Raw genomic sequence first — 12638 nt, 5'->3', positions numbered from 1 at the left:
CTCCCACCCAGGGCAAGTACCGCTTGACTTCACGAACCAGTTCTCTGTTTTACGGCTTCATGATTCATACATACCGCTGGAACATGTAAAAGGGCTGACCTATCCCAGGAGACAGAGCTTGGCACATGAGGGAAAATTCCTATTGCAATTGGGGATGGATGGGGAATCTTTGTGCAAAGATCCTTAAATCTTTCAGGTGCCTCCCTGCTTGCTTGTAAGTAACTGCCGGCCAAAAATTGGTTTCCTAATATTGAACTACAGAGGAGCTGTATCACACGTGCGTTTTACAAATGCAAATGCAGATAGATGCATTTGAAAAGAAACAACAGAAAATTCCCTTCTTTGACCCATGGCTCCCCTTCCACCTTCCAGTACTACCTCCTGGAATTAATTTTGGATTCGATCTCACAAGAAAGGAGAGGCGTCAGTGGAAATGGAGAGAAAAACAAAACAAATTCATTCTTGGCTTTTGATCTTGGGGGGTAGGAGGCAAGTCCTGGTGGTTTAAGAAAGAAAAAGGATTTTCAAGGAGGGTGGGGCAGATTTTGACTCTTCAATATTTTGCCTTAAATGCTGTCTTTAGAACCCCGTGGGCACTTGAAACGTGCCTCAACTGTCAGGAACAGGGCAGCTGGGGGTGCAGTAGAGTGTGATATAATGCAGTCTATCGTTGGTCAAGAGACAGAGGAAAGAGGGAAGGAAAAACGATGCTCACGCCTTTCCTGGGAGAAATTCCTTACAAGGTCACCCACCCAGGAGTGTCCCTAGATCCTCCGGAACCCCTTGGAAAGACCGCCATCTAGGCTGCAAATGTAAAGTCCTGGCATAGAACCAATGGCAGGACATTCATTTAAATGTCATCAATTTAATAAGGTTAGTGGGTTGAACTAGTCAAGGCAGGGCTGGTCAGCCATTTAATCCATCTCTCCTTTGGGCAAGTACCCCCAATACAACTCTCCTTCCAATAACCTCATTTCTGATTCTAAAGATATAAATGCATAATATATTTAAGCAAACTTGGAAAACCTCAAAGTATACAGAAGAAAACTGAAATCCCATCAGCTAAAACAAAAAATTGAGAGTTTGGTGTATCTCCTTGCAAGTTTTCTCAGGTGGTTTTACGTAACTGAGATGATCACATTATACAACTGCTGACTATTTTTACTCCCACTAAACGTAACACAAATGTTTCCGCCATACGATTAAAAACCCTTATAAGCATTTCAAGCAGCACAAAGTACCATTTACATTCTCACACCATTGAGCATTTAGGCTGTTTTCAAATTTTCTTCCCTATAAATATCACTGCAACATCTTTAACCTATATAAACAATCAGAGATCTGAACAAAGTTCCCAGAAGCTGAAATGCTGACCAGAGGGCCTGGATGTATTTGTCTAATTAATTTCCAGAAAGGCCACGCCATTTATAGTCCCCTGGGCAGAGTTTGCAAGTTCTCATCATGCCATTTTTTAGTCAGCTTGGGTATTTCTCATTTAAAAATAAGTGTATTTATTTATGGGAGAAATGACATTTCCCTTCCTTTGTATTTCTCTGACTACAAGTGAAATTGAACATTTTTCATAGTTCCAGGCATATTACTTTCCTCTTTTGTGAAAGGTCCTCTGTCCAAACAAGGCCTCTTTAAGGAATGAGAATATGATTCGCTTTCTCCTTACAGATACGAGTAACTTTCCTGTGATCCACTTATGTGTGTCAGTGAGTAATGAGATGGAGCTGGGAGCAGCAGGTAGTATTACACATCAGACGGATGAAACCACCTGGTCACACTGGAATTTCAGCCTCCATTTGCTAAACTCCTTTTTGATGTTTCTCAAGACGGCAAAGTGCCCTTAAAACAAAAAAGTGTTGGACAAAACTCTAATTCAAAAACATACATGCACCCCTATGTTCACAGCAGCACTAGTCACAATAGCCAAGGCATGGGAACAACCTAAGTGTCCATCTACAGATGAATGGATAAAGAAGATGTGGTATATATATATATATATATATATATATATATATATATATATATATATAATGGAATACTATACAGCCATAAAAAAGAATGAAATAATGCCATTTGCGTCAACATGGATGGACCTAGAGATTATCATACTAAGTGAAGTAAGCCAGACAAAGACAAATACCATATGATATCACATATATATGGAATCTAAAATGTGACACAAATGAACTTACTTATGAAACAGAAACAAACTCACATACATAGAGAACAGACTTGTGGCTGCCAAGGCGGGGTTAGGGGAGGGGAGGGATGGATTGGGAGTTTGGGATTAGCAGATACAAACTATTATCTAGAGGATGGATGAACAAAAAGGTCCTACTGTAGAGCACAGGGAACTGTATTCAATATCCTGTGATAAACCATAATAGAAAAGAATATGATAAATAATATATATATGTGTGTGTGTATAATTGAATCACTTTGCTGTACAGCATACATTAACACAACATTGTAAATCAGCTATACATCAATAAAATAAAATTTTTTTCAAAAGTGTTATCTGCTTGATTTATACCACTACCTGGTATGGCCCCAAAAGCTAATTTTCTCTCTCAATATTCAAACACAACTGTTTTCTTTTTTTAAAATTTTTTTGGCAGACAGTGTACTTTTATTTTTTAATTTATTTTCTGAAGTATAGTTGATATAATAGTTTGCATCTGCTAATCCCAAACTCCCAATCCATCCTGCCCACCCACCCCCCGCTCCCCCCTGGCAACCACAAGTCTGTTCTCTATGTCTGTGAGTCTGTTCCTGTTTCGTAGATAGGTTCATTTGTGTCATATGAAACACCACTCTTTTCAAAAGCAGAGGATATTTGAGAGCTCCTCTTGCTTCCCTAGCCTTCTGTCCTCCCACACCCCTGGGATTCTTGTACGCAGCACAGCAGTTTTGCAAACAGTACATATAGGCAGACCTCTGAGATACCATGGGTTCAGTTCGGGACCACCCCAATGAAGCCAATAATGCAATAAAGCGAGTCCCACGAACTTCTTGGTTTCCCAGTGCATATAAAAGTTATGTTTACACTATGATGAAGTCTATCAATGTGCAACAGCATCATGTCTTAAAAATATCTTAAAAGTACTTTATTGCTAAAAAAATGCTGACCATCATCTGAGCCTTCAGTGAGTTGTAGCAGTAACATCAAAGATCACCAATGACAGAGCACCATAACAAACAGAATAATAATGAAAAAGTTTGAAATAGTGTGAGAATTACCAAAATGTGACACAGAGACACAAAGTGAGTAAATGCTGCCGGAAAATGGCGCTGATAAAACTTGTTTGAGGGACTTCCCTGGTGGTGCAGTTGTTAAGAATCTGCCTGCCAATGCAGGGGGACACATGTTCGAGCCCTGGTCTGGGAAGATCCCACATGCCGCGGAGCAACTAAGCCCATGCACCACAACTACTGAGCCTGTGCTCCACAACTACTGAGCCCGTGCTCCACAACTACTGAAGCCCACGCGCTCTAGGGTCCATGCTCCACAACAAGAGAAGCCACTGCAATGAGAAGGCTACACACCGCAACAAAGAGTAGCCCCCACTCTTTGTTGGGTCTTCGTTGCTGCACACGGGCTTTCTCTAGTTGTGGCAAGCAGGGGCTATTCTTCGTTGCGGTGCATGGGCTTCTCATTGCGGTGGCTTCTCTTGCTGCGGAGCACGGGCTCTAAGTGCATGGGCTTCAGTAGTTGTGGCTCGCAGGCTCTAGAGCGCAGGCTCAGGAGTTGTGGCGCACGGGCTTAGTTGCTCTGAGGCATGTGGGATCTTCCCAGACCAGGGCTCAAACCCGTGTCCCCTGCATTGGCAGGCGGATTCTTAACCACTGCGCCACCAGGGAAGTCCCAACTGAAGTATTTACTTTGCTTAGTTACTAACCTTTAGGCAGAGACGCAACTGGAGTTTAAGAAACATAATGAAAACCTTATTTACAATCTTTTTAACTATAATAGATTTCTCCATTTATCATTCTAATAATCTCAATCCACAAGATTGTCAGAGGGTGAAATGCTGTCTGTGTAAGAAGGCTGATTAGATTCCCTTGTCTTTTCAGTCAGTACAAATTTTCCAGGCCCTGAAAGTCATCCATGCCTTAGCTTTGATGCTTATGAATAAGCAATTGCTTTGCTACAACAGAGAAACAAGTAGGTCTGCGTAATTGGTAAAAAATTAAATGTATGCCAGAAGAAGAAATGGGTTCACTATTAGCTAAAGATTTCTCATCCATTAAGCAAACCACCCACTAGAACGTTGTTTGTTCCAAATAGCTAAGATGATAATTTCTACTCTCGGTCAACGGAACCAAGATTTCCAATAAGATTAAAACGTCCACCTACCAGGTCAGCTCTTCTACCGCCTTATCAACGTGAGCTCATTCCTGATGAATTAACTGCTCTCCAAAAATAAATCCCACGTGGACTCCAGCGCTGCCTCTAATGCTTCTGAGCTTACCCTACACATTGTGTTCAGTGCAGACACCCTGGTGGGCAAGACACCTCCATAACTACTGAGGGATCCACCAGCAGAAGACGTTTGCTTCAAAAGAGTTCCAGCCCCCTCATTAGAGAAAGGGCATTCTGGAGAATTGAAGACTGCTTAGAAGAGCTTTACAGAGGACTCTCAACCTCTCCGGGAAAGATCGGGGCTCCTCGCTTGACTTATGCGGTTGTAAATTACCAGGTCGAGGAGGTGTCGACCAAGAGGACAGCACCTATTTCAGGCTTGTGTCCAACTGCTAACATGAACTTCATAGTCATTTGGGTCACTTTCACCTTTGACATAAGGCCACTCTGCCACCTCCTCTAATTCTGAGGATAAACATTCGTAGCCAAGACCACTGTATCTCCAAGTGTGGAATGAAGACATCCATTGCTGTGCGTGGTGGAGGCTCTTAAAAGATGACTCCTGAACCACCCCCACCCCCACCCCGGTAGCTCCTGAATTAGAACCTATGGGAGAAGGGCCCAGGAATCTGCATTGTACAAGCCATACGTCCCTTCACGCTCACCCCAACATATTTCTGATACAGACTACACTCTAAAAATGAATGTTTTAGACTGCCCAACTACAAATGAGTCAAGGGATTACCTCTGTACTTAAATTTACTTTAGTCCAGGGACTTCCCTGGTGGCGCAGGGGATAAGACTCTGCACTCCCACTGAAGGGGGCCCGGGTTCGATCCCTGGTCAGGGAACTAGATCCCACATGAATGCTGCAACCAGGAGTTCGCATGCCACAACTAAGGAGCCCACATGCTGCAACTAAGGAGCCCGCCTTCCACAACTAAGACTGGGTGCAGCCAAATAAATAAATAAATAAATATTTTTTAAAATGTACTTTAGTCCAAGTACTACTGCCTAATTTGGTGTCTCAAAGTACTAGACAGAGATATATCTGACCCTTAGTCATAGCTGGGCACCTAAAGATTCATATGGCTTTTTTCCTTTGCCTTTATTTTGCCATATACTTTTTTCCACTGCCTTTCCGCAGTGGGAAAGGTAAAGGCATTTAAGACTAGAAGATGAAAAGTAATTGAATTATCTTGATAGGAACCATCACTTCCTTACATAAAATAAAAATCCTTTTCTTTTTTTTTTTTCAAGAGGATATGGGTCATCGTAAGGAAATTCAATCACCAGCAGAAGAACTGAGAGAAAAATAAATTCCTTCAAACCAAGACACTCTCTCACCTTGCCTAGGTCGATATAGGGTCTATAGACAGGGACTGTATAGGGTCTAAATCAATATAATCCCTCTGTCTATTTATATATATAGCGTTTCCTCTTTTATCCTAGAAGTTGGTCACCAGGAATCAAAACATGACAGGATAGATGAAAACTCTTAGCTTCTATAATCAAGAGAGTATCCACACTGCCGATATTAACAAACAGCATGACATTCTGCAAACCACAATGGGAAACAAAATCTTTCTTTTGTCAAAGGCCGCAAAACTGAAAGGAAAACATGGTGCTTCTAAATAGGTTTAAGTGAGACTAAAATTCCATAAATATTTCTTGGTTTATGGATTTTCTTTGCTTTTCGGGATACAAACAGTTGATGCTGGATCACAGGATAATCGCTGGAGATAACGAAAAAAGAAGAAGATGAGCACAGGCCTGAAGATTTAGGGTTTGCTTTTTGTCTTTGCTACAAGAAGGTCAGAGAGCTGGGGCTTGACCCGGATGCAAAGGAGACTGTAAGTCCACGTCTGGTTTCAGTAGGAAGTGTTTCTTGGTCACAGTCCCCAATGCTGGGGAACAGAACCCAACTCATTCATCGGAAGTGTCCTGAGGGAGGGGCTCGTGGAACCAACCCAGGAAGGCCACAGAACCCACCCTGGAACGCAGACAGGGCCAAGGGAGACCAGGACTTCCTGCTCCACCCACAAAATGCCCCCACGTCGCCCTCAGGGTGGCACCCTTATCCCCAATGTCCCAAAATGCTGGCCACTCCTGCTGTAACACTGCCCCCTTTGCCGTCAGGTCCATCTAACTGGCCAAGCCAAGCTCACCTCCAGCTGCCAGACAGGCTGGAAGTCCAGCTTCTATCCTGAAAGGCAGGCTCTGTCTTTCACCAAGACTTGTGAGATGGGGCAGAAGGGAGAGTCCCAAACATGCTCAAGGGGTTCAGGGCCCAAGCAGCTAGGGGAGAGAGGGGTGGAGAGAGGGAGGGAGATATTCGCGTCCTCAGACATCTAAGTCTGCAATGTCTTATTCTACATTAAAGTTGCACCATATTTTTCTCACTCTTTAGAAAGACACAACGAAATGAACGGAATCCACGGTAGACAATTCTCACGCCAACTCTGTCTCCAGTGCTCTACACGTAGCCCTAGGAAAGTCCCAACCGCTCAAGATTTTTGCTTCTTCCAAGCGTAACTGAGCTGAATTAGACAGACTCCAGGGCCCCTTCTAGCACGAACCTTCTATGCTTCTGGAGACAGCCTCTGACACAGCTGGCCTAAATGACCACTCATCCCTGGTGAGTAGGAGAGAGCGGCTGTTTCCAGTGCCAGAGTTTCTAGAACTCTGTTCTAGCCCAAGAAATTCCCCCAGATGAGTTTCACGGACAGCACATTCCAACCGTTCATAACATAAGGACGTGCTCTAAAGGAGCAGCAAGTTCATTTGCCCCTGGGGAATCAACCTCTTTTGCGCCCTCAAGTAAAAGCACTATTTTCCCTTAAAATGTATTAAAATATTTTCTGACAAATTCCCACCCATTATAGGAAATATACAAAATACTGATGAGCACAAAGAAAGACAGAAAACCACTCACCACCCAGAAGTGACCACCTTTTAAAAATCCTAACGATCTTTTCTATATTTATACTGTGTGTGGATAAACGCAGACACACACACACATCTTTTAACTGAATCATACTATTTTGAAACATGACTTTACACAACAATAAATCGTAAATACATTCCATATCATAATACATTCTCCCGAATCAGAGGTTCTCAACCAGATTCCTGTCAGCTGCTAGAGGTCGAGATGCGCACGATGCAGAATTTCCAGTAGCCGAACAGAGAGCTAAGAATACACACTCAGGGGCTTCCCTGGTGGCGCAGTGGTTGGGAGTCCGCCTGCCGATGCAGGGGACACGGGTTCGTGCCCCGGTCCGGGAAGATCCCACATGCCGCGGAGCGGCTGGGCCCGTGAGCCGTGGCCGCTGAGCCTGACCGTCCGGAGCCTGTGCTCCGCAACGGGAGAGGCCACAGCAGTGAGAGGCCCGCGCACCGCAAAAAAAAAAAAAAAAAGAATACATACTCAAACATATATACAATGGAACATTACTCAGCCATAAAAAAGAATGAAATAATGCCATTTGCAGCAACATAGATAGACCTAGAGATTGTCATACTGAGTGAATTAAGTCAGACAGAGAAAGACAAATATCATATGATATCACTTATACGTGGAATCTAAAAAAAAAAATGGTACAAATGAACTTATCTACAAAACAGAGTCACAGATGTAGAAAACAAACTTAGGTTAACAAGGGGGAAAGAGGGGAATAGGGATAAATTGGGAGATTGGGATTGACACATACACACTACTGTATATAAAATAGGTAACTAATAAGGACCTACTGGATAGCACAGGGAACTCTACTCAATACTCTGTAATGGCCTATGTGGGAAAAGAATCTAAAAAAGAACGTATATATGTATATGTATAACTGAATCACTTTGCTGTACAGCTGAAACTAACACAACATTGTAAATCAACTATACTCCAATATAAAGCAAAATTAAATTTAAAAAAAAAGAATACATACTCAAGATTCCTTTTCCTGTCAGAAGAAAAGATGTGCTTACTGTCCAAATCATTTTAAAGTCAAGCACAATCAATGAACTTCCAGGTCTCCAGTGAGGTCTGGTGTTTAGAATCATGAAAGGTGGCTGGACAGGAATGAGGAATCACCAGTTTAAAATTGGCCAAATGTTGGTGGAACTTAAAAGGGCCAAAGTTTCTTGTTCTGAGACTTCTGTGATGTAAATGTTATCTTTAGGATTGGTTTCTGAGCCCTTCCTTCTTAGGCTCGATTTAAATGGTATATGAGAAAGAACGTGTGTCTAAGCAGGGGTGCCTTCTGCAGCCTGCGTTTCCATCTTATTGAACATTTTTCCCATTCATCATTTATTTGTTGTCTGTTTGCAAGGCCACCGCCTCGTGTCTGGGCCTGAGCTTTGCTCACGGTTACATCTACGGCGCCCAGCACGGTGTCTGGCACAGAGGAGGTTACTTAAATATTTCACATACTAACCCTATTAGAGGTGTTATATCCTAACTACCCACTCACAGAAGGCACTACTTCAACCTAATCCTCCCCAGGAGACAAAGGGGGGGGGGAAGGAGGGGAGAGCAGTTCCATGAATAGTAAATGCCCACCTGAAAAGCGGGATAATCAAACTCATAACCTTATATAATCACCAACCCCCCGGCCCCGTGACACATAGCAGCCCAAGATGAGCTGATTCTTGCTTCATGACCCCCCTGCTCCCCGATTCAGGATCAACTATCACTGACCGAGTGTTTGTTGTATACCCTGCAAGGCCCCGGATGTTCAGTGACCTGGAGAACTTTGTATCTTCTTTAATCCTAGAAGCAGCTCTAGGAGGTATGAACCCATCTTACAGGTGAGGAATGGGTTAGCTCTGGGCCCTACCCAACATCCTTCCTTCCGAGTAGCTGCCCGGCCACTATCCCCAGCTCCGCCCCCTTCCTGTAACTGACAGCCTACAGTGTGCGCGCATGTGCGTGCGGGTGCGTGTGTGCGTGTGTGTATGATGCTTCTTCCCTATCCTCTTGGTCCAGGAGGAGGAATTTTCCCTAAATACTCTTGGCCTTTTGTCCCGCCCTTCACACCTCCTGTGGGGAAGAAGTGAGTTTCCTGAGAGATGAATCTGGGGGGACGGACATAAATGGTTCAGCCCCCTCCCTCTTCCCTTGAGTGCCAGGGTGCCCACAGGTAACATGTCTCTGGTCTAATCCCCCATGTGGCAAGTCTTAAGGCGGGGCGGCGGGGGGGGGGGGGAGGGGCGGGGCCCAGGGCCCACGTGGCTCCACAGATGTGTCTGTGATTGGCGGCTAAGTCTGCCTAATTCTGCATTCACCATCATGAATCCCATTGTTGCTGCATACAAAACCATTGCCTCTAACCTAACCTTCATTGGTAATGACAGTGAAATTATTTCCATCTGCCTCCTCTGCTTCTTACTGTTGATTCAGAATTAAGACAGGGAAGACCCAATACCCAGCCCTAAACCTGCTCTAGCGTCCAGTCCACAGCGGTCAGCACGTGGATGGACTTATGATTCAAGCCAGCCCATCAAAGTCCTTGGTCTACACATAATGCCCATGGACCCTGCCCCATGGACTCGAGCCTGGCCACGCCAGCAAAGACAAGGGAAATACATCGGGTGGAGAAGTCACCTCAGAGGTGCCATGTCCCGTTCCAGGCCTGCTGCCTATTCGTGAAGCTCCCCCTTTTCCCATGAGCTCCCAGTACTACCCTCCCCACCAGGGAGCCAATAAAAATCCCTCTGGCTCCACCTGGTCTAACTGATCCCCGTCCTCAGCAGCCAAGAGAGGTCGGACTGAAGCAAGAAAACCTGGCTCAGACGGAGTGATCCTACTAGGGATGACGACTCCTCAGCCACAAAGCAGCAGGGACCGGGGTGCAGACCCAGATCTCCCGACTGCCGGTGCGGGGCCGTTTCCACCAACCACACCACCTCAATCTCTTTCCCCTTCAGCCTCGCCACCACTGCTTCTAAAACCCCAAATCCCCTCGACCCACTAATTCTCTGAAGCATTTGGGGCACGAACGTTTCCTTCCACCACGCAGACCCCCCAGGACGCACGTCACTGCCTTGCCCCCTGTAGCTTCGGCCCTCGCCGTGCTGAACAAACTAGACGTCTGAGGGCAAAGAGGGCTTGAACTTGGCCTCCAGGCCCATCTTCTTACCCAAGGCAAATCCCCAGTTCCTTGCACCGGTCTCCCGGCCTGAGCTCTGGCCGGATTAACCACTCTGCCCTCAAAAGCAGCCAATCTTCTTGATCAGGCCAGTCACGTGTCAAGCCCGTGCCAAAGCCCATCCAGAGAAGACCGGGTGCAGAAACGGAGGAGCCCAGAGGCACCTATGAGAGAGCCAGTGAGGGCAAGTGGGCGCGCGTCTCCTCCTCCGCCTTCCTCTTCTCTTCCAGAAAGCAAGCCCTGCGTCACGAAGATGGAAAGCTCCCAGACACTGGTCGGATTCAAGAAAATCACATAAAGAATAACAAGGGATTATGTGGGGATGGGACAGGGAACTGGAGCTTACTAACCAGGAAGAAATTCCAGAAGATGATGGACAAAGCGGGGGTAAATGGCATCGACAAGGATCAGCAGACAAAGGCCCTTTCCTGGGGGACAGGACGAGGGCGTCACAGAGTATATTCTGCCACAGAGAACCTGCACGGGGCACAAGCACCTGTATTCTTTTTTTTTTTTTTTTTGCGGTACGCGGGCCTCTCACTGTCGTGGCCTCTCCATTGCGGAGCACAGGCTCTGGACGCGCAGGCTCAGCGGCCATGGCTCACGGGCGCAGCCGCTCCGCGGCATGTGGGATCTTCCCAGACCGGGCACGAACCCGCGTCCCCTGCATCGGCAGGCGGACTCCCAACCACTGCGCCACCAGAGAAGCCCAACACCTGAATTCTTTCAGGTGAGAAGAACCCCTATGTTAGCGTAACCTACAAAGCTAGAAAGGTGAAGCCCCACCAAGGCCCTGTTGGATATTCTTGGCTTAGGTGGGCTCATTTCCAATCCGCACGGGCTTACGGCTTATAAATAAGGAGCCGCTAGCACATCACTGAGATGCAAATAATTTACAATTATATAAATGCAGCTAAACGTCTGTCTCTGAAGGTCTGTTTTCCTAATCAGCTAAATATCTCCCCAGCAATACTTCCGTACTATTAATCTGTTCAAAAGACATTTCGGACAGAGGGCAGAGGTAAACCTCGGCACAGCTACCCACGCTATTAAGCAAAACAAACAAAAAAACAAAAAACGACTCTCCAAGAACGGGGTCCCATCTAGTAAAGAAAAACCGCCCTCCCAACCTGGGTGTTCTCCGCGGAAAAGAACACAAGTCAGCTCGTATGACGGCAAACTCGTGTTTGACTTGTGGGTGGGGGGTGGACCTTGGAAAGAAGAATCTGCTGGTACCGCTAGGGAGGCACAAGGGGAAATTCCGGGCCGACCTGGCATCAGTTTGCCACCACCTCCCCACTCTCCAGATCAGCAACAGTGATTCGGACACAGGAGCAGCCTGTCCCCCCCCCCCCCCAGGGTTAAAGGGGAAGAACGCTACCGTGGCTGTGAGCCCCAGACGTTCCCCTTTGCTCACCTTTTCAGCGTATGCATCTGTGTGTGTGTGTGTGTGTGTGTGTGTGTGTGTGTGTGAGAGAGAGAGAGAGAGAGAGAGAGAGAGAGGGAGGGAGGGAGAGGGAAGGAGGGAGGGAGGGAGGGAGGGAGGGAGAGGGGAGGAGGGAGGGAGGGAGGGAGGGAGAGGGAAGGAGGGGGGGGGGAGAGAGAGAGAGAGAGAGAGAGAGAGAGAGAGAGGGAGAGAGAGCAGCGAGCACACGTGTGCCCACAGCCAGATTATGATCAGTTTATTTGCTTTGAGGTGGTCTAGCAGTTTCTCCTCTTCCTCTTGGGGGAATGTCAATCAAAGCAAAGAACGGTGGGCGGGCCCAGCGTGAGTCGCTGGCGGGCTGGCTGAAGGCGCTGGTCCTCCAGGAGACACACACCAGGGAAACAAGACAAGGGGAAAGCCCACAGCAGGCTCTCTGGCACTTCCCCCTTTTCTCACCTCTCCAGGCTTCTCTCCTTTCCTTCTTCTCCAAGGTAATCACACAGAGGACTCTGTCACCGGGTATGAAGGGTGCGGGAAGAGCGGTTCTGGGGGAGCAGATGAGACTCTGGGTTCACTCCCTTTCCAGGAGCCGCTTCCCCGGACACCCAAGTTCACATCCCAGTCCTCCCACTTCCTGGTTATGCATCTTTAGGAATGTCACTTGGGACCCTTGGATCTCAGTTTCCACGCTTGC

The 12638-nt window shown here is 46.5% G+C and overlaps 1 protein-coding gene across 12 annotated transcripts in view; it reads right to left on the bottom strand.

The window, feature by feature from the left end:
- SLC39A11 (solute carrier family 39 member 11) overlaps positions 1-12638 on the bottom strand; it is a 411239-nt gene that overhangs the window by 143305 nt on the left and 255296 nt on the right. The window lies entirely within an intron of this gene.

The sequence above is a fragment of the Pseudorca crassidens genome, chromosome 19, assembly GCF_039906515.1.
Source record: "Pseudorca crassidens isolate mPseCra1 chromosome 19, mPseCra1.hap1, whole genome shotgun sequence".
In the NCBI taxonomy this organism is placed as follows: Eukaryota; Metazoa; Chordata; class Mammalia; order Artiodactyla; family Delphinidae; genus Pseudorca; species Pseudorca crassidens.
This window is presented reverse-complemented; position numbering and strand designations above follow the sequence as displayed.